General features: G+C 41.2%; 1 protein-coding gene across 3 annotated transcripts in view; it reads right to left on the bottom strand.

Annotated features, from left to right (window-relative positions):
- Positions 1-23,766, bottom strand: part of LOC136856907 (protein FAM13A) — an 856,533-nt gene that overhangs the window by 397,120 nt on the left and 435,647 nt on the right. For all 3 annotated transcript variants that reach the window (XM_067135141.2, XM_067135143.2, XM_067135142.2), the window contains one exon: positions 22,115-22,608. The gene's annotated coding sequence lies outside the window, so the exon portion shown is untranslated. The remainder of the gene's footprint in view (positions 1-22,114; positions 22,609-23,766) is intronic.

Here is a 23,766-nt window from a genome sequence, read left to right as displayed (position 1 = left end):
GGTGCCACGTAAAATTCCGAAGATTCCTAATGATGGCTAGTCTAGCATTTTCCCCAATTTGCCAACGTACCTGTCTACAAAATTAAATCAGTCGAAGGAAGATCCGATAAATCGTGACCCAAAATTACGCCTCAGAATCTGTGAAGAGTGCTTTTCCCATACTTCCATTTGGATTTCCGCTTGTTTTCTATTGGACTTTCTCCTGGCGGCTACAAAAGGGTCTTTAAGTGCTTCTTCTGCCTCTCTAAGGGCTTGATTTTCTACATATAGGGCTTTTTTCGCTTTCAGCATGGCTTTGTACTCTTTACGTTTGACTGCGTATGTTTCCAGAACGGTCTTTTCTTTATGTAGTTTGGCCTCATGTAGGGCTTGCAGAACTTCGTTTCGCAGCAGATAGCATTCTGTATCGAACCACGGTTTGGCTGTCCTTTGTATGACTGGCAGATTTTAGGGCTTTTTGTATCGTTACCAACGCACGGTTTATGTTGTTGGCTTTTAGATGCTGATTAGATTCATATATTGCACTAGTACTGTTGTTTAAGGAATTGACCTCTATCTTTCTGGAAGTTCTTTTGGTTTTGTTCGGCGCATTTTCTTTGGGTTCTTTGAGTGTGATGGTCGTCCTGATGGGTATATGTTTGGTAAGTGGTGTAGAGGATGCCGTCCAAAGACCACTATGATTCCTTATGGAGATGTTCCCTCTGTAAAAATAACTAGATCGATCACACTTGTGCCGTTATGAGCGACGTATGTTATTTCGTCTGGTTTGTTGATCAGGGTGTATCCTTCTTCGTATAGCATATTCAGCATGGCCCTCGTTTAACTGCTGGGCTTGTCGATTCTACAATTGAAATCTCCCGCCAGGATGATGTTCTTGTCTGATTTGTTCGGGCAATGGACTCAGCTATTATCTCTACTGTGTCTTCTAAGGAGGAGCTGTACGTTATATATAATCCTATTATTGTTAATTTTCAAATTTTCATTATTACCGAGTTGTCTTTCTTAAATATTTTATTGATTGATCCAACTGAAGGTTTGTAGAATATGGAGACCCCTCCCTCTGGTCTGCCTCTTAACTTTGGTTTTGCAAGTGAGTGGATTGAGTAGTGGTTCGCAAGATTGAGTGGTTCTGTCAAGAAAGTTTCAGTGGTTACTATGATGTCACTCTCTGACCAGATGTCTTCAGGTGCTTCTACGTTCCACAGTAGGATGTTTAGAGTTTTATCAGACTTACCCTCTTGGGTAGATTTCTCTATGTGGTTATTACCTTCGAAAAATCGAAAGGTACGGTAGATTACCCTGTCTGGCCATAGATCAGCATTGCATAATTAAATGTCTTTCTTCCATCGGTATTCCAATTTTGAAGGCCTTGCTTGTGCCGCGTGAGGGTAGTTGTTCACATCCGATAATCTAGGTGATTCCGTTTGATGTTAGGTGTTCTTTTATGTCCAATCCGTTGTGTCAGAGTCTAGTCTCCCAACAAATATCCAAGCGGTCTGCGATGCTGTTCTCAGCTTTCCTATCTCAGAGCCCCCGGTGCCATGCTGCAGGGGTCTCTTCTGCACTTCGTCATATTTACTCGATTCTGCATACAACACTACCCACCACACAGGAACTAACCCAGTCTCACAATTCACAACATAGGAAGTGAGAGCAGCAATAAAGGAGACGAAAGACAGGAAGGTGACCGGCCCAGATGGGATCTACAACGAGATGCTAAAAGACTCAGCAGAAACACTAAGTGAACTATGGACAGACCTGTTCAATAGATGCCTATCATCAGGGGAAATACCAGACGAATGGAGGAAATCCACGATAAAAGTCATCTACAGAGGTAAAGGCGAAAGCAACGACCCACACTCATACCGTGGTATTGCCCTGGAGAATACCATTTTCAAAATCTTTACAAGCCTAATCCTCAAGAGAATCACTCCGGTACTAGATCCAATGATCCCTGAACAGCAATTCGGGTTCATGAAAGGAAGGTCCACCTTGCATGCCGTAAGGAATCTATTAAACGACATAGAGGAAGCTCTCAGACATCCCAAAGGAATATTTCACACAGTATTCGTAGACTATTGACCAGATCAAAGCTTGTTCAGAAACTACAACATATGCTAACGAAGGACCACGTATTCAGACGGGTAATAAGGAACATTTTGGCCTACAATAAAGTGGAAGTATATGACGGAATATCGACCTCAAAAGAAATAATTCAGACAAATGGAGTTCTGCAAGGGGACCCACTGAGTCCTATCCTGTTTAACGTCGCGACAGCAGACATCACAATAATTCTAGAGGAAACAACTTCAGTTTTTCTCTATGTTTACGCAGACGACATGGTCCTGGGTTCCCCAAACCGGCAAGAGCTACAGAAAGTCCTGAACAACCTTCACAATTGGGCAGTTGATAACGATCTCAACATAAACCAGAGAAAGACAGTGTACATGGCTTTCCGAAAAGGGGGAAAACTAGCAGCGGAAAACAAAATGACTCTCGGCGAAGAAAAACTCACGTCGATCAATACCTACAAATACCTCGGCGTCACCCTGCAAACAACATGCCACTCTTTCAGACACCACTTAAAGGAACGAGCAACAGCTGCCATCAGAAGAATATACGATCTGAAGAACATAACCAAACTCTCACTACGAACGGCAATGACACTCTTCCACGCCAAAATAACTCCCACTATCTCATACGGCCTAGAGATAATATGGGAAAGGCTAACCACAACAGACCTCACCACGATAGAAAAAGTGGAAGCACGATTCCTTAAGAGAGCACTGGGCGTGGCAAGATCGTCACCGTCCAGACTAATCTATGAATTAGCAAGGGAACCTTTATATATAGACCTCCGATTCAAACTACACTTGCCATCTACCTTGCAAATGGAGAATACTTGAGCAGAAGCATCTGAAGCAACAGGACATACCACTGGATTTTTACGCAACGGAAACAATGACCGATAGACGATGGACACAGGAAATTCAGGAACTAAGAAACGTAATCACTAGACTCGCCGTACACGGCTTCCATCACAAAATTTGCAAAAACATAAAATATCATGAACCGAACCAAGAATGTATATGTTCTCTGTGTGAGAATCCATGCGACAATATTTCATGCTTACTTTGTAACCTTGAAACCTATTGTTGTATTATCCCATTATATGGTCATCTGGCTGCAATAAGTTCTTATTAAAATTACGCCTCGAGATATGAAAATAATTTTAAACAGCAGAACTTAGCCATTTATTTATTTATTTATTTATTTATTTATTTATTTATTTATTTATTTATTTATTTATTTATTTATTTATTTGAAATGATGTGGCTCAGGCTATGAAGCCTGCTGTTTTGCCAAACCGTATTATGTGTGCTACATTGTACAAACTACAGAGTCTTACGGTCACTAATTACATATAATTAATTAAATAATAGTTATAAACCAGTGGTATTCAAAGGGTGGTATGCGTACCACTAGAGGTACGTGAAGTCGTCTCAGGGGGTGCGCAAATTTATCGTAGCTTCTAACCGTTTTCGGTGAGCAGTTCAGAAAAGAGTTGAGCCAGCTAATTTTCAATAAAAACCTGTTCTGACTTAGTGTTTCTATCACTACACAGAAACCCCTTTCCGAACTAAAATCGAAATCCACCCATTCAGTTCAATTTTCAATAACAGTATAGTACAATAGCAATTGTTGGATTAATAATTATACTGTGTGTGTGTGTGTGTGTGTGTGCGCGCGCGCGCGCGTGCATGTGTGTGTGTGTGCGTGTGTGTGCGTGTGTGTGTGTGTGTGTGTGTGTGTCTGTCGCTGATAATTAAAATCTCGCAATTCCACTCACGAGAAAACCACGTTTCTCCAACTGCCTTGTGAAGGTTTGCCGCGTTGCCTGAGAAGGGAACAGAAAATCCAATGGTCGAATTATTGGGCTATCATTAAGCACTGAAAATGCCAGAAACAGTTCTCCGGCCATTGTTGACCATTCAGCTTTGTGCTTCTTCTGTAAATTTTACTCCAAAAGAGTACATTATTGTTATTATTGAGGAACAGGATGGTGTAGCGGCTTAGCTGCTTGCCGGTCATCCCGGCGACAGTGGTTTGATTCCCGGTGTTTTTGGGGTGGGATTTTCAGACGCAAACCACATGGTGTCAGGAAGGGCATGAGAGCTTAAATCCCCGGCCAGAAATCTTTCAAGCCTTAATGCTCGCAGGAATCCTGAGGAAGCGGGACAAGCTGCGGAAGGTGATGACGATGATGATGATGGTGATTATAAGTGGTATTATTTGGCATCCAGCAACAATAATTTATTTCTGGTATAATCGCAATATACTCGTACTTCGGTGGTACGAAGGTAAAACAATTGGATTTTGGGGGGATGGCATCCACAGAGTTTGAATACCATGTCTGACAGTTACTATAAAGAAACATTACCTTATATACTAATTTCTTAAGTCTATGTACCATTTACAACACCTCTTTTTAAATATATATTTAAATATATCTCTAATTGCAGCCGGAAGGGAATTACAGGAGCGGATGGATGAAATGTCGCTAGTTGTGCGGTAAATTGGGAAGCTCAGCAGAGAAGAGATTTCTGACCTTGTAGGAATACTGTTTGGGGATGACAAGTATTGGCTATAACGACGACAAGTATTGGCTATAACGACATCTAAACGACCTGATAAATTGTATCTTTATAAGCGAGTGTCGTTGCAACAGAGATATGTGCTATCAGACGACTAGGGTTGGAAACATGATACAACAACTTAATTTGGGTTATTTTAGTCACTCAAAAAAAAAAAAAAGGTGCATAAGCTATTGTACAGATTTAGTTTCTCGCAGGCACATCTGCACGGGCGAGAGTACCTTGAGTACAGTTCACACGCTGCTGAAAACAGTTGGGCTGTATGGTTAACATTATTCGATTATTCTGGGCAATGGAATGACTCCTCTTCATAATCACACAACGCATAACTGAAGTTTCCGCACAAAAGCACTTAACGCTATAACTGATTGAAGAACTATTAAAATGGCAACAATTAATGCTGGCTCCACCTTGGCACTAGCAGAGAAAAATTAAGTGATTTAAAAGTGAAAGTTCTTTGAGCACCTTCAAATACCACCGGACTGAGTCAGGATCGAACTTGCCAAGTTGGGGTCAGAAGGCCAGCGCCTCAACCTTCTGAGCCACTCAGCCCGGCAGGAAATACAAGAGATCCTGCCCTGCTGTGAGACGAATAACATAGGTAGCTAAATCGAGTATAACTACTCTCTGATCAGTGATCACACAGTATCAAACACACGGTACCACATACAGCAACAAAACCTAAAAGAAAGTAGACATTCTAAAACGGTGGTCTGCTGTAAGTTCAAAGTTCGTTGACCGTCTCGTGAGCTTGGTGTGGGGCTCACACACCAGCCATAAGCTATCGGTATTGATGTTCGGACGATATAATACGTACACTGTACATGAATATTCATCCAGAGGAAATGGAACTTTTACACTTGAATACAGAATTAATGTGCACGGCATGCATATGACAAGGAACATTTTTGGGCACACTGCCTCTTCTTCAAATATATTTTTATGTTATTTTATGCAGATTATATGTCGGTCTTAAAAATAATAGAGAGCATTTACAGAAATGTAACATGTACATATAGCCCAAAATACAGTACCCTACAGAGAAGGAACTGTACGTATGGTAGAAGTGCAGAAGTTCAAAAGATGTAATTATGCTACATTAGAGACAGTAATAACGAAGTCATATTCTTACTTTCGTAACTAGTTTCAAAGAATGTGATATACATATGTTTGACTTTACATCCTAGATTCTTTGCGGGCGAATTTTATAATATTTTCTTTAATTTTTGGATAATTATTTGAGCCATTCGTTCTAATAAAATCTTTAAAAACATTAAGAAAACTGCATGTTCCAGCTTCTCTCAAGTCATGCTTTATCATCTCCTCTCTAAAATAAATTCCACTGCGCTGCGTGAGAACAGAGTTGGGACGAGGAGGGTGCGAGTCAATACAATGTAATACATACTATGCAAGAAGCCTCCGTGGCTCAGACGTCAGCGCGTCGGCCTCTCACCGCTGGATACCGTGGTTCAAATCCCGGTCACTCCATGTGAGATTTGTGCTGGACAAAGCGGAGGCGGGACATGTTTTTCTCCGGATACTCCGGTTTTCCCTGTCATCTTTCATTCCAGCAACACTCTCCATTATCATTTCATAGCATTTATCACTCATTAATAAATCACCTTGGGAGTGGCGACCCTATTGAAATAACAGCCTATATATGTTTCATTCATTACATCCCTGACCCGGTCAATGACTGGAAAACAGGTTGTAGGTTTTCATTTTCACATACTATGCAAGTGTAAGGCATTTTTCGTTTCTTCTATGTCACATCCTCCCACGCTGTTATCTTCATCTTGTCGCGATGTACGAGCTTGCGAACCTTAACTAAGGCCACGGCCACTTCCTTCGCACTGTTAGCCCTTTCCTATCCCATCGTCGCCATAAGACCTATCTGTGTCGGTGCGACGTAAAGCATCTTTTTGTTCTTTTTTTTTTTAACCTAGTCCCCCAGGTTGGGGGTTGATCATAATGCTATCGGAAAAATAAATCGTTATGAAAATCAAAGACTGGAATTGCCGGACAAGTAATATTGGTAAACGACCTGTGCAAAGAAATGGAAGACGCAAACGGAAATATATGTACATAGTAACTTGGAATGTACGAACCTTGAATAAACCAGGAGTTCTAAACGGTCTGCAACAGAAATTGAGATATACAACATTGGAATATGGCAGCGATTCAGGAAGTCAGATGGAAAGGAAAGGGTGTTCTTATACGTGGTAAATATACAATTCTGCATAGAGGAGCTGGAGCTACAACAGGTGGCACAGTGGTCTTGAATTTTAAGCCTGTAAATAAAATAATATTTGCTCTGAGGACAAAGGCCCATGTTTTCAATATCACCTCTGTGTGTGTTTTATGCACCTACACAAGATGCTAAGGATGAAAAAAATGGAACAGGAAATGGAATGCATCCCAAAACAAAATGTAAGAATCATATTTGGAAATTTCAATGCTAAGGTGGGCAAAGAAGAAGCTTATAGGGAGACAGCTGGGAAGAAAAGCTCGCATGATGTGTCAAATAATACTGGACAGGAACTGGCTGATTTTGCCATGAGAAACTCGGTGGTGGTGAAAGAGTTCATACGTTCAGAGGAAGACTATCAGGAAATCCACTTGGTGTTCACCAGATGGTAGCACCTTGAATCAAATAGACTATGTAGTAATCGACAGGAGATACGCATGTGTTATCCTGCAAGTTGATAATTATAGAGGAGCTTTCTTAGATACGGACCATTTTTATGATAGAGTGAAATACAAGCAACGTATTGCAATCCATAGAGCTGCCAAGAGAGAGACATCTCCAAGGAGACATTTGGTCTCAGAATAGTAATAAGATAAGGAAACAGTCCAACATTACGAATCCAGGCTGGAGAAGAAATTTGAGGCTAAACGAAAAAACCGGGCAGTAGTTGATGTTTAATGAGGGATACTTTTCAGAAAACTGCTGATGGAGTATTAATGTGGGCGAAAAGACTGCAAGACAAGGGTGATTTGATGAAGAATGTACAATAGAAGAACAACTGAGGAGAGAAGTGAGGCAAGGAATGAAATGTTTAGCAGAAAAACAATAATCCATCTAAAGGAATTTATCAAGGAAAAAAAGAAGCAGACCGACTTTTTGTAGAATAAATAAAACAGAAGCAGAAAGGAAGTAGATTATGGACCTGGAGGAACAACATGACAGATAAGAAGTACGAAACTTCTATGGAAGAATAAAGGACTTACAGAAAGGTTTTCAACCACGCAGTATGTTTTGTAGAGATAAGAAAGGAAATATAATTGGTGAAAGAGACCAGATTCTTGACCGATGGGCTGAATATTTCAGTGAACTGCTGAATGTTGTTGCAAAGACAGTGACACAGGAACGAGACGAAGAGGATGGAGAGCCTTGGCAGGATCCTAGCGTAGATTTAAAACCAGTACCTGCACAATCCATGCGAGAAGTGAAGACGGCAGTTAAGTAGGTTCTTGAAGAATAATAAGGCTCCAGAAGTGATCATATTTCAGCTGAGATGATTAAATATGGGGGCGAACAGTTGATTGTGGAAGTGTGGGAAGCAGAATAAATGCCGGAGCTTTGGAGCTTAAGCGAATATTTGTCCAATTAATAAGAAAGACAAAGCCAATTGTGAAAATTATAGGGGTATATCTTTGCTTAGTGTGGTTTAAAAGGTATTAACCAAGGTGTTGTTATGAGACTCACTCCAGTGGTTAAGCATATACTAGGAGATCTAGGAGATTACCAGAGTGCATTCGACAGGATAGAACGACACACCACATCTTCACTGTCAGGCAAATAATATAGATGCTATCAATGTAATAAGGATATATACCAGCTTTTTGTGGATTTCCGGCAGGATAATGATAGTGTGAAAAGCAGGAAACTGTATCAAACAATGATGAACACGCAATTCGCAGCTAAATTGACGACTAGTGCAAATAACCCTCAGGAGTACAAACTATATGGTTAAAATAAAAGGAAATTATACGGGGAAAAAATTGAAGTAAGCCAAGGTCTGCGACAAGGGGATGTGCTATGCACTCTGCTCTTCAACGCGGTTTTGGTGCGTGTGATGAGAAAGGTGGAGGCAGTAACCCAGGCGGTACTCTAACCGTTTAACGCAGAATCTAGTATATCCTGATGACGTTCATATGCTTTCTGGAAGATTGAAAAACCTAGTGGAAGGACTGGACAGATTAGAAATGGGACTTAAGAGTTAATAACGCCAAAATTCAGTATTCATTCACATCTACGAGGATAAACTTATAAATTGAATGGGGTCAACTACGAGAGGTTAGTGTTGGTGACAAAACATACCGACATGAAAGAGGAAATAAAAGTAAGGATTGCAGCAGGCAATAGGGGTTACAGTGCTCAAATCACGCAGCATCAGTAGAACATTGAAGCAAACAGTTTATTGGACAGTACTACGACCAGTAATAACTTTGATTTTGAAACATGAACAAGGACCAGAGCAGATAAAGAACTGTTGAAGAGATGGCAGAAATATTTTCGGCCTAGTGAATGAAGAATAACAGTGTTGAATACAGAAAAACAGAGAACTGGAAGAACTCTTATGGGTATTCAAATATTGTACCTGAAATAAAAAGCAACAGATTGAGGTGGTTAGGACATGTAGAAACAATGCCAGATGATATCTCTGTCAAGATAATCTACAACGGAAATCCAGGAGGCAGAAGATGAGAAGGAAGACCTCGAAAAAGGTGGCTGGATGATGTCGAGGAGGATTTAAGAAAGATGGGAACAAGAAGAGGAAGAACGCGTGCTGAAGATCGTGAGGGTTGGTCTACAATTGTCAGAGAAGCCAATGTCCTGCATGGGTTGGAGCGCCGAGAATTCAGTCAGTCAGCAAGCAAGCAAATGTCACTTGTAAAACAAAGCCAGCTATAATTTCCATAAAGTTAAATAGCAGATAGATCGGCGCCAAAGAGATCATAACATTTCCTACAATTTTCTTTTCACCGAACGAGTTGGCCGTGCGGTTAGCGTCGCGCAGCTATGAACTTGCATGCGAGAGATAGTGGCTTCCCTCTGTCGGCAGCCCTGAAGATCGTTTACCGTCGTTTCCCATTTTCACACCAGGCAAATGCTGGGGATGTACCTTAATTAAGGCCACAGCCGTTTCCTATCCCACCGTCGCCATAAGACCTATCTGCGCGACGTAAAACAAAATTGAAAACAAAATTCTTGTACACTTTTCACACTTGCTAAAAGGCTTGTATTTCCAATACAAATAATGAAGAGGAAAAAAAGCGCTTTATCACAGATCATTACTATATTTTTACACAGTAGACGACAGTAAAGTAGAACGGTAGGCTACAGGGTGTATTCAAAACCTAGAGTACTATATTTTACTACTTCTGTAAACAGATCGATAAAAAGTTATCAATACAAAGGCTTTCCTAATACGCAATTGCTACGAACGGCAGACATGAATGACATTCTTTTCACTTCAACCAAACGCCTAGAGAGGGTTCAATTTGTATGGAATGAAAAATATGTTGCAAAGTTGCCAATCTCCAAGCCCCTATTGGCCATACTCATTCCTAGACAGAACCGGGACTTCAGTAATGACCGCACTTCCCTCCAACCATAATAGTTACTACCGCAGGCTTGCTCCACAGTCATTACAAAGAAGCATAGATGTTTGAATATTCAAAATCCATGGTTTGAGGTGACGCGGGTAGTGGTTGCTAAGGGCCTCCGGTCTACCAGAACGTTACGTTCAATCGTCCATCTATGGTATCTGGAATTGAGTAAGCCCATCAAATCTCTTTTCATTTTCTAACCTTCCCTAGCAATGTTACAATTCACATACTCCTCAACGATTCCAGAAGCAGAATATCCTGTTTTCCACAACGTGATTCAGTCCTAATTCTGTTAACTGCACGAATTGGTCTTGGGTCCATCTACCAGGCATGGAACTGAGTTCCAGAACTCACCACACTTGAACTGGGCTCTACATCTTTACTGTCATCAGCCATTCACGTAATATTGGGTTTATATAGCTACTCAAGCCAGTACAGAAACTCCCAAGGATGTTCACAATTTGATGATAATTTTATAATACAAAGACTGTTCTAAGACGCATCAGGGTGCGGGAAATTTCTTGTTTAATGTGTCAAATACACTGTCACATACCACTTGCATTTAAGCAAAGAAAACGAACAACTGCGCTACCCAGTCGATCAATCATATATTTGTATGCTCATCATATTTTACACGCTGCACTCTGGTATTCCAACATTAACTTCTTCTGCATGCTCATTTCATCTCTTCAATGGAGTACATTTGAAGTACTGCATCTGTGTATGATGAACAACTAACCTCTTAATTCAGAAATAACTACTTCACATTCGCACAAATTAAGATTTTCTGTGAGCACGCTATCACCGTTGATCTCAGCTCCGTGGAGTTATTGGGCGCATATTTTGCCACTCAGAAATATCTTTTGGAACAGAAATATGACTCGTAAAATAAAGCTCTGTTTCAACAAAATTCAAGCCAAAATTCCTCAACAAGACCATGAACCCATTTAACTCAACGTTTGGCACCAAAACAGATCAGAAAGAGTGATGTCAGGTTTATTTATATTGCTCGAACATGTGCTTGGCAAACACGATGTGCAGAAATGCTAGTCCTACGTGGACTTGCCTCCTGTAACACAGAGAATATGGTAAAATACTTAAATTTGATTTTATCGGGCGAGGAAAGACTTCACGTATCCAGGTTTGGCAATTTTAAAGACGTTAGTGTGTAAACAATGATCACGTTCTTCTGCTACAAACTTAACAATTAAATATTTTAATCGTATTAAAATTACAAGTTTATGCATATAGAGGGTGCAAAGTATTTTCAAGTTACGTGATTCTTCACAAGCTTTATGCTAATGTGTGCTTGAAATCCTTTCAGATTGCCGGAATTTAGCAATAAATCCAAAATATAGGTTGAATTTTCTTTCTTCAGTAATGGATATTCAGGAAACATACCGTGTCGTTTCAAGCGTCTTCTGAGTATTGTTCTCACAGTAAAAAACTACTCAAAGTAAATGCATCATCACAGGTCAACGATAAGTCACTCACACTTAATCACCTTTAAATGCGAAATAACGAGTTTCAGAATGTTTTTCGTGACGACGACCAGGCTGAGTGGCTCAGAAGGTTAAGTCTCTGGCATTACGAGCCCAAGTTAGCAGGTTAGATCCTGGCTCAGTCCGGTGGTATTTGAACGTGCTCAAACACATCAGCCCCGTGTCGGTGATTTACCGGCACGTAAAAAGAACTCCTGCGACCGTGTCGCATGTGAAAACTTAGCTCTGCTTTATAACAACCCTATGTGCAGCGATATATTCACTGTGTGTTTCTGACGTGGTTTCCCCCTGTGAGTGGGGGCGTAACAATAACACCCACGGTATCCCCTGCCTGTCATATGAGGCGTCTAAAAGGGAGCGTGGGTTGACGACCACGGGGCCCTTATCTGAGTCCTGCATTGCTTCCACTGCCGGGCTGAGTGGCTCAGACGGTTAAAGCGCTGGGCTTATCATCGTTGATCTCTGCTCCGTGAAGTTATTGGGCGCATATTTTGCCACTCAGAAATATATTTTGGAACTTGGCAGGTTCGATCCTGGCTCAGTCCGGTGGTATTTGAAGGTGCTCAAATACGACAGCCTCGTGTCGGTAGATTTACTGGCACGTAAAAGAACTCCTGCGGGACTAAATTCCGGCACCTCGGCGTCTCCGAAGACCGTAAACGTAGTTAGTGGGACGTAAAGCAAATAACATTATTATTATTATTATTATTATTATTATTATTATTATTATTATTATTATTATTGTTACGGAGTTATCAGTGGTAGTTAGAGGTGAAAGAAGGTGCTGGGATGAACAGGTCTCAACTTACGAAATTAAAGTTAATTTAAAATTTAACAAAGGTTATATTTTCTTTTCGAGATCAAGAAATAACAAGTATAACAGGAACTCAGTTGTATATCAACATGTAAAGAAGGTACAATTACAGTTTATTAATGGATTTTGGGCTTCGAGCCCCAGATTCACAATTCTTGAGCAATTAGCCCAACTTTACTTATGTATAAGGTTCAACAAAGGGGCAGAAAACCCCAATCATACCAAGGAGCACTAGCTCCCAATTACCCAGTAAAGCCTCCTCGAGGCACACAGAACCCAAATTTAAGAAAGAGCAACCCGCTCTCAAAGTTCAAGCCCATCAACGGCCACACCAAACTCCACCTTCAAGCTGTTCTCCGGACACATAAAAACAGGGGTAAAAATCCTCAACCTACTGAGGCCTATTCAGTAAAGAAACAGGACAATGACATGGCCCCAAATTACCAACTTGAATGGAGGCGTACTCAGCACTCCTAATACACTTTATTAAAACCTAATTTGGCCCTAGGCCACTTATGCAAGGGCTAATCCCATACTACGGAGGTGACACGAAATAAAACTTTATTACATTACGAAGAGATGGGAAACTGTTATAAAAATGTAGTCACCTCAAAACAATATGAGTGGGAGCTCGAGAGGGTAAGGCACTCTCTATCCCAATTTGTAGTTAAAGAGACAGAACTTTATACCAAGTGTCTTTTACATTTTAAAGGAAGGTTACATGATAAAAGTTTCGAACCTGCCCCGAGGGTTAAACTGCTGAGCTAGCAAACAAAGAAGTTATTAAAAGGCCATTACCTGATGGATGAACTGCCGTCCGAAGAAAGGGGCGCTTCCCGCCCCCTGCTATATAATCACACTAGGAAAGATGTTACTGCAGTGGCCCCGAGACCAGAAAATCAGCAGTTTATATATCCTCGTGGAAGATTCGAGACGTTTCATGAATGATTACAACCCGCCCACAAAATTTTATTGGTTACCGAACACAGTTACAGAGCAGGTTGGGGGAAGAAAGCCCCGATTGGTCGAAAATGAATTTAAGAAATTCGGGATTGGTTAATTTCAAAACTGGCGGAACGAACGGATTAACATTGCCAACTCAAACAATGACAGAAAGAAATTTAACAAAGAACAAACTTATGACTACAAAATTTCTTCAAAAAAAAAAAAAAAGGTTCCTTCACTTCGCACTAGGGTGCACAATTGTAGTTCTTAAGTGGTGCCATCTAGAAGAGAATGTTCACACTTCTTGCTACAGAGAAAACAAAAACGAATCGAAACTGACATAGTTCAGAACACTTCAAAATTTACAGTAGGGACATCTTCTGAGAAATCTTAGAATTAATGTGGTTGTTAAAGTTCAGGCTTCCTCCAATAGAGGAGTTTCAACTGGCGCAATGTTTGAATTAGCGGCGCGGAGGTGTACCGCCCGGTACAATTATTATTATTATTATTATTATTATTATTATTATTATTATTATTATTATTATTATTGCTTCCACTTACTTGTGCCAGGCTCCTCAATTTCATATATCCTATCCGACCTACCTTGGTCAACTCTTGAGCATTTCTGATCCCGACGGTATTAGAGCATTCGAGGCCTAAGGAGTCTTTCATTTTCAGGCCCTTCGTGGCCCTTGTCTTTCTCTGGCCTATCCCTTCCATTTCTCCCTCTGATTGGTGTCATACAGAGGATTGTTAACTAGTTGTACTTCCTCTGAAAACAATAGTCACCACCACCACCACTCTGATGTGGTTGGTAGTATGTTGGTGGTGTGCTTTGTGTACATGAAGCGGGGCGTATTGACAAAAACACGAACAACCAGTCTTCGAGACAGAGCAGTTAACCATACGCGCTAAAATCAACGACTAGGCCGCGTATCGCCTCTGAGACCCTCTGAACCCACGACGCTGCCATTCCGCTAAGGAGAGATTCCATTATCATTATCATCGTAATCATCATCATAATCTGAAACTCTTGAAAGTAGACGTCCATTACGTAGACACAGAATTGACTGCACTATTAAACAGTTAAACAAATTACGGGTACTTCATTGGAGCACATCCTACCGTGAATACGATCATCGAAGTAAGAGACTTCTGGAATTGGAACTTCAAAAGTACAATGTCTATTTCCAAAATTGCAGCAGCTTTCTAACACTACTTAAAAATGCCTGTCCCGGAAGTCTGTAGCTGATGCTTCAGTCAGGTGTAATTTGCTCAACTTTAAAACGGTGTAGTGAAAACCTAACGAATAATTAGATTACTCGAGAATAATATAAGTACAAGCAAAATACTCCGAACGTCCATACCTTATTTACACTATAATGATTACAAACATCATTTTGGTAGTAATGTCCTCAGCCTTCGTAAATCATACATGATAGCTAGCCATTACCGAGCGCAACGTACTGTGCTGCAAGGTCAAAGCCATTGTATATATTTCTTTCATAGTTATATCAGCACACGTACTGTATGTGACCACATGGACCCTGCATTTCACAGAAACACCAGTACACGTGATTATATTCATCTTCTTTAGTGGTCATACCAAAGAGAATCGTGGAATACTTCAAGACAGCAATATCGGAAGATGATAATAATAATAATAGTAATAATAATAATAATAATAATAATAATAATAATAATAATAATAATAAGCGAGTGGATGAGCGGTTTGCGTCACGTAGCGGTGAGCTTGCATTCGGGAGATAGTGGGTTCGAACCCCATTGTTGGCAGACCTGAAGATGGTTTTCGTGGTTTCCTATTTTCACACCAGGCAAATGCTTTGGCTGTTAATTAATGAAGACCACTTCCTATCCTATCCTATCGTCGTCATAAGACCTATCTGTGTCTGTGCGACCTAAAGCAACTTGTAATAATAATAATAATAATAATAATAATAATAATAATAATCATAATAACAATAATATGAGCTCAGCTTCCGTCAATTATTCATACACACTAATAAAAACCTGTTTGGACACAATAAAGGAATTTCCTTTGCCTGCCTACCAACAAAGAAATAATAATAATGGCGTATGGCCTCCGGAGAGGCCTGGTGCAGGTCTTTTCCTTGTAGACGGTCTATTACGCGACCTGCATGTGTGTGAAGATGAGGGCCCTACCTAGGATGAATTCTAATGTAAAATACGCCACACACACCCAGCCCTCAAGCCACTGGAATTAACCAATTAAGGTTAAAATCCCCCACCCGGCCGGGAATCGAACCCTAGACCCTCTGAACCGAAGGCCAGTACGCTGACCATTCACCCAACGAGTCGGACACCAACAAAAAATCAGGAAATGCGGTGATAGTATATTTCAGGGAAGTTCCACCTCCGTTGATGCCATAGAAGTAACTTCGCTACAAAGAGCAATACAATTGTCATCTTTGTACCTGGACGCTTTTGACTCCAGAAATTAACATGGTACTCATTTCTGTTGTAGGCTGCGATAAATCCAGGGTCACGCTCCTCTATACATGTAGTGATCTCGTTCCTGAAGGAAATCGACAACATGACGTTCCCACCCAACCGAGCATGCCTTTATGGCTTCAGCTGAGAGGACCCCTAGTTTCTACAGTTAATAATGAAGACCAAAATTCTCATTTCTTTTTCCTTTACAACAGATCCCTCTAGTAGCTACGAGAGTGATACAGTGGCTTAACTGTTAGCTTCACATCCAGAAGGCTGAGGGTCGAATTCATGTCTATCCTGGGTTAAGATTTTAATCTCAAAATTCACGTGGCGTCACGAATTATAAATTAATTAAAACTCAGCTACAGATCTTTGTCACCTGGTGGAGTAAAACGGAATGTCGAAACTGACAAGCAACAATCTAAATGGCGTCAAATCAAAGAACCGAAATCGCTAGGATTCGAACCCGATGCACCCTGGTTATGAATAGAGTGGGTACTCTACTGCGATAATGTGCACCTCCATAATAATAATAATAATAATAATAATAATAATAATAATAATAATAATAATAATAATGAGAAGAAGAAGAAGAAGAAGAAGAAAATTTACCAGGGTACACCCTCCCCGGCTATTTAAACTGCGCGTCTTCTCTACGGCCATCTATGTCAATTGACTTCAACTTGTAAACTACCAAGAATTTCGTAGTAATTTTTCGTCATCTTTTTCTGTTTTGCAAACATATATTATTGTACAATATTTTGTAATGTCTGTTGTAATTGGAGTGCAACTCTGTTACAGACATGGGTCATAAATATATAAATATACAGTGTATAGGTAGATGGCTCTACCATCGATCTGTTTGTTCCTTCTGCCGGACTAAAAACTAACTATTTGATAGAGTAATGTTTAGGAGTTGGTAAACATTTTTCTGAGGATTGTTTTTTTCTAATGTACCAAAGTTGTCAACACTTCAGCTGGTTAATCTACCTATTAGATGCTTGGAAATATATTCTATAGCCAATTAAATCCGTGGGTGTGTACAGGAATGCAGCCAATCGGCAAATTGTTCTGGGAGCTTCCCCATACGGCACTATAATAGCTGGGTCCTTCGTGCTGTCTTTAGGGTACATCATCAACAATTCAAGACAAAAGAATAGAAATTAAAGTGTAAGAATTATTTGTAAATACTCAGTAAATTTGTAAATAATATATATAAAGCAAAGTTATCTCCGTACAGACCATGAAGGCTCTTGGAAGGGTGGAAGGTAAAGGCTTCCACTATCCGTAACCTCGGCACTTGATGGGGTAGAGTGGTTAACTCTACGCCCGGCCGCCTTTGCCCCCAGGAATTAACCTAATACTCATTTTTGGTGTAGGCTGAGTGAACCTCAGGGCCATGTACACCTCCGGAAGTGGAAATCTCGTTTCTTAAATTTTACGACTTCCTGACGGGGATTCGAACCCACGTCCTTCCGGGCGAACCGAGCACGCCTTTACCGCCTCGGCGGGGAAGCCCCTAAATAATATATATAACCAACTGTAAATAATGTAATAGACACAAAGCAAAACTGTAATAGACACAAAGCAAAACCATGTATATTGTAAACAACACATAAGACAAAGCAAAACCATATATATACCTACATTGTAAATAACGCGTAAACAACTGCAAATACTGTAAAATGATATAAAGCAAAACCTATGTAAATAATGTAAATAACCTATGTATACCACAAAAGTCCGCCTCTGTGGTGTAGTGGTTAGCGTGATTAGCTGCCACCCCCGGAGGTCCGGGTTCGATTCCCGGCTCTGCCACGAAATTTGAAAAGTGGTATGAGGGCTGGAACGGGGTCCACTCAGCCTCGGGAGGTCAACTGAGTAGAGGTGGGTTCGATTCCCACCTCAGCCATCCTGGAAGTGGTTTTCCGTGGTTTTCCACTTCTCCTCCAGGCGAATGCCGGGATGGTACCTAACATAAGGCCACGGCCGCTTCCTTCCCTATCCCTTCCAATCTTCCCATCCCTCCACAAGGCCCCTGTTCAGCATAGCAGGTGAGGCCGCCTGGGCGAGGTACTGGTCATTCTCCCCAGTTGTATCCCCGACCAAGAGTCTGAAGCTCCAGGACACTGCCCTTGAGGCGGTAGAGGTGGGATCCCTCGCTGTGTCCGAGGGAAAAGCCGACCCTGGAGGGTAAACAGCTGATGATGATGATGATGATGATACCACAAAAAAATGTAAATATATATTGTAAATATCCTAATAACCCCCAACAAAGTTATGAATAAAAGGGGGGGTCATTGATATATTTTCAATTATAAACCGCAAAATCAACAGTAAAATCTATATGGGAATCGTACAAAGCCAAATATAAAAACACTCAACAATTTAAATCGAAATCCAAATGTACAAAATTGGAAAATCAATAAAAGCAGTTAGTCAAGAGGTCGGGACCCCTCCCAGCTCCTTCACCGATGCAAACCTCCTTCTCCCCTCTTCCAACTCTATAAATCCTCCAACCCGCCAAATCTCCTCGCCAGAGAGAAGGCGTTACCTTCTAGGTGGCCCGCCCCTCCCATTCGGGGAGGGGAACAACAACCTTCCCTAGGTCTAGGTGCTGTCTTGTCAGAATTGCTCCAGTGCTTGGGAGTGCGATTTGACGGAAGCCCAGGATGAAGGGGCAAGGCCTGCTAGAAGAACATCCAACGACATAAGGTAATGCCAGAATTTACCTAACCATGTGACAGCTCCTACGGGTAATTTAGGGGAATATTTAAGCCGTTTTTCTTTTAATGTAATTTTGTAAACTGGTGGTTTCAATGTAGGATTATCGGCAAAGTCTGAGAACACTATTTTTTTTTTTTGCTAGGGGCTTTACGTCGCACCGACACAGATAAGTCTTATGGCGACGATGGGATAAGAAAGGCCTAGGAATAGGAAGGAAGTGGCCTTCACTAAGGTACAGCCCCAGAATTTGCCTGGTGTAAAAAGAGAAAATCACGGAAAACCATCTTCAGGGATGCTGACAGTGGGGTTCGAACCCACTATCTCCCGGATGCAAGTTCACAACTGCGCGCCTCTAACCGCACGACCAACTCGCCCTTTCCAAATTTTGTAAACCTTGTTGCGGCTTTAAGTGTTCCTCTTTTAGTCACCCCCTGTAGGATAGGATTAGCCTCTATATCATTAGGCCATAAGCCCACTTAGGTTTTAAGGAATTTCTATAAGGGTGCAGGTAATTCGCCTCCTTGCCCTTTGTTTTTGGCCGGTTATGTGCAGCGTTTTCTTTTTACTATTTAGGCCATGTAGTATGGGCACTCAAGCCCCTGTTGATTCTGTAATCGTTTCTTCGTTTTGGTTCCTCTTAGGAACAGCGCTCAATCTTATTGTGGAGCAATCTTATTGTGTGCCCAACATGGGGCAGCCGTGTATGAACACTCTAAAGTGAGGTCGCCCAATGAGTTGCCACGTGTAATTTCAGGGTATCAAAATAAACTGATTGCCTCTGCGAGGCTAGACTATGGTATTTTGGAGCTCTGACTTGCTGCAGCCCAACGAACGTACACATGGTTATAGGGGTGCTATTCCCTTGCAGGCGTACTGTATGGTATTAATGTCCAGTGAGCGCATTTTGCACACAATTCTGAACCCTGGCGAAATGTCATATCATCCGTTCGCAAAACATGACGCCTTGAAATCATGTAGCAACGTCCTTTTACCATGTAACTATGTTAATGTGTCGTGCCTCGTGACCGGGTGTAAAGAAGAGGGGAATAAATGTGTAAAACTAGGTAACAGTACAGTAATCAATGTCTTAAACACCGAACGGGATGGCGTATGTACTCTGCTCTTGTCGTACTACCAAAATATTCCAGCAGTGCAGCGTAGCTGATGTGGTTAGGCGTTCGCCTATCAATCGACGAAATGTGCCAGCGGCGGTTCGAATCCTGCATCGTTCAAATATTTTTGCACCGGTATGATGTTTGAATACGTAAACATAGGCCCACGTGTGCCACATTCAAACAGTAGAATGACGCTGTTCTTCATGTTGTGCCCTGCGCATACTCCAATGTAATCTCTGCTGTCATTCGGCATGTTTGCCACGCAGAAATACGTTGGCATGCTCCTCATTTATGGGGAAGCAAGTCAAAATGCGTGCGATGCATCACGCCTGTACCAGAAACGGTATCCCGACAGGCGACACCCGGCTGCTACGACATTCCGCCGTATTGAAAAACGCCTAAGGACAATAGACGCGATTTCCAACCGACCACCTGTCAACGATAGGCCCTTTACATCGGGTGAAACAGAAAAGGCCGTTGTGGAGGCAGCTCGTAATAATTCACACATCAGTACACAGGCGACTACACGACAGGTGAACACCAGCCAGCCGTCCGTCTGGCGATTACTGCATGAACATAAACTTCACCCATACCATTTCGAGCTACACCAAGAGCTTCATGAGCGGGATTTCGAAGCTCGAATGGAGTTTTGCCGGTGGCTATTAGGCAGGCTGGACAATGATGCAGCATTCGTATCGCATATCTTGTCCTAGGACGAATCGCGCTTCCACAATAATGCGAACGTCAATCGCCACAACATGCGCTATTGAAGTTCGGACAATCCTCACTGGGTGCGACAGGCGGCCCATCAAGTGCGATGGGGAGTAAATGTTTGGTGTGAAATTTTTGGGAATCGCCTGATTGGACCTTATTTCATTGAGGGTCATTTGACGGGCCGACGCTACCTGCACTTGCTTCGACAGGAACTCTCACTGCTGCTGGAGGATGTGCCCTTGCACGATCGTTTGACGATGTGATTGCTACAGGATGGAGCTCCACCATATTCGACTTTGCCCGTTCGTAACCATCTGAACGAGGAACTGCCAGGGAAATGGATAGGACGAGGGAGGCCCTCTTTCTTGGCCCGCCAGATCACCGGATTTAACGCTGTTTAGACGTCTTCTTGTGGGGGCATTTGAAGAACGTCGTTTACACTCAAGCGTCGGTAAACCCCAACCAGCTCTGGAAACTCATCACGGACGCCTGCCAAGCAATTACACCGGGAATGCTTCAGCGCGCAAGACGATCTATTGAACATTGGGCCCGAATATGCATAAACCAAAACTGATATCTCATTGAGCACTTGATACGATAAAACTTTTTCAGGGCAGTTGTGTTCCTATTATTTCTGGTCTTTATGTGTCCGGCCTGTTAACTAATCGACCCTTTTTAGGGCCACAAACACATTCATTCACACACAATTTGCACGAAAGCGGGTATAGAACTTACATTGCGTGTGGTACGTATTAAGCAAATATTTCAAATTTTTTAAAATCTTCTCCCCGGACTCGAACCTTCCACCTGATATGCAAGCCCTATATGCCGCGCCTTTACCAACTACACTACGGTTCCGTACGGCACATTGGGCATCTTATAGCAAGTATTAGGTTTATTGTGGTCACAATATCAGTTTAGTGTTTCACCGGCGTGTCAGGTACATGTGATCTAGAAGGCACACGCATGTCTTCCAGTGTTTAATACGAGTATAACTTTACGGCGTCCTATCATGCTGAGGCGGTAAATACTAAGATATCCGGTTGTGTTGTCTGAGCATACCGGCAGAGCAGATGTTCTCAGAAAGGAATGAATATTGTGGGTTGCATAAAACTACATTGGAAGGGGTGGCTGAATCACGCTGTATATCTGTTCTCAGAGGCAATAGAAAAAGATTCACTTTCCAGCACCAAAAGTCCACTTTATAATCGATTGTTTTGATAAGAATAAAATATAGCGTGTTCTTAAAATGAGAAGTATAACATTATGTTTCATGTACTGTAGATCTACTATATTTAGCTTCTTTGAACTTTGATATTAAATATAAATGATCGTTTTTCGTGTTTTTTGTAATTGTATATCCTGTATATGATTCCTTATTTCAATTAAAATAACTAACTATATATGTACGTACCGGTATTTCATTAATATATTAATACGTATAAATCCGTTCCCTCGTGTGCACCATAAGGCGTAACCAAACTTAAGACTAAACACATACAAAATATCTACAAAGCATGCCATAAATATAAATGAATGTTATATACTTACAATGCAATGCTTTGCGATATTCCACAGATTGGTTTTGAATAGTCGAACACACAAACTAGTATAGGATGATTAACACAGATGATCTATAAAAACTGTTGCTTGTCAAAAATGAATTGGGTTTAAATAAGTTACTGGTTTCGTCACAGATAAATGTTAGGATATGTCCAGATATCACTTCAATTAAATTCTCACACAAATTTTTCTTCAAAAAATATTCTACAATTACGAATATTCACTTGAAGTTTTCACTTGTTTTGGTTCGGTCTAGAAACTATTGTAAAGAAAATGTTTCGTCTATTGCTGCGTCGAAGGAAGTAAGTGTGTGTTCAAGGATTCATGTCTCGATCGCGACACATCGTGAGACCAGAACACCTCTAAGGCTGTTTTAGGAAGTGGGTTGAGACGAGACGTAATGTTAGCATGGAGTGGAGCAAGCCACTACCCGCTCCTGGCCCTTACAACAGACTCCCCACTGGTATCCAACGAGGATCAATCTGAAAAAACACAAAGAAACGACATCAGTGATTTTAAAAGTCAATGTCAACTTAACACAGTCAACACAACCATTGGAATTCTAGTAAACAACCAAAGATGAACAAGATGAATTCAATTGTGCCAGAGATACATAAAAAATATATACAAAAATAATTAATTAAATAGTTATATTTATATGCACAAAGTACGCAGAGCAAAACTTTAGAGAAAAAATCCAGCAAAACAGGATGAGTCTGCTTAAGGTATTACAATAATTGTTTGGTAAATGCTCTCTAAATCATATGATGAATTTAAGGTTGTTTTAATTTTTTTCATATTTGCAGCGTATTTAACATGAAAAATATTTCTATACTACGGTATACGCTAACCAGTTTGTAATAACGTATTTTGTTTAAGGTCTGCTAACCTGTTACTATGACGGCTTTAGCGACCTCAGTCCAAAAAACAACAATTTTTAGAGAGTATGTAGTAAAATAAAATGCAAGTACCAAATTCACAAACAGTAGAGTGAAAGTTCTAACGCAATAACACTGGACACCACTTCAATTCTGCTCAGAACATCAAGAAGGATACCGTGAGTACTAGCACAGTTTATTCATCAAAGCCCCAATTGCTGTCCCTTGGCGTAAAACCACATCAAAAACCTCAGATCATTCAACACCTGCCCTTAAACGGATGATTGTAATTTCCCTACACTCTGCTCTTTGCCATAGTCAGACAGACGATGTTCATCTGGCTCCACCCAGTAACGACACTGACATGTTTTCCAAAGTGCAATTCTAGGTTTGTCTGAGATGTGTGAAGTAAATTCTTCCGCGTTTTTAAACTCGGGTGTGAGAGTTCATGTCCAAACAATGGATGATGGGTTTCGTTCCCAACAGCCTAACTTCGCGACAGATACTAGGAGCTAGGAGGTGCAATTCCAGCAAGAGAGTATACGGGTGCTGATTTCAGACAACTACCGCTATCTTGGGAATTAGGTGATTACAGTAGTACAGTTGTGTTGAACACCAACAGTTTGGTACCTCAGACTCTTCTTATAAGCTCCCTTAGGATATTGTTTCTAGCACATATGATAATTATAAGAATGAGTTAGACCTTCTATCCCGTTCTTTCGTCCAAACAACTTATCTGACTCTATATAACATGCTCCTCCC

Source organism: Anabrus simplex, chromosome 1, assembly GCF_040414725.1.
Source record: "Anabrus simplex isolate iqAnaSimp1 chromosome 1, ASM4041472v1, whole genome shotgun sequence".
NCBI classification, from domain to species: Eukaryota; Metazoa; Arthropoda; class Insecta; order Orthoptera; family Tettigoniidae; genus Anabrus; species Anabrus simplex.
This window is presented reverse-complemented; position numbering and strand designations above follow the sequence as displayed.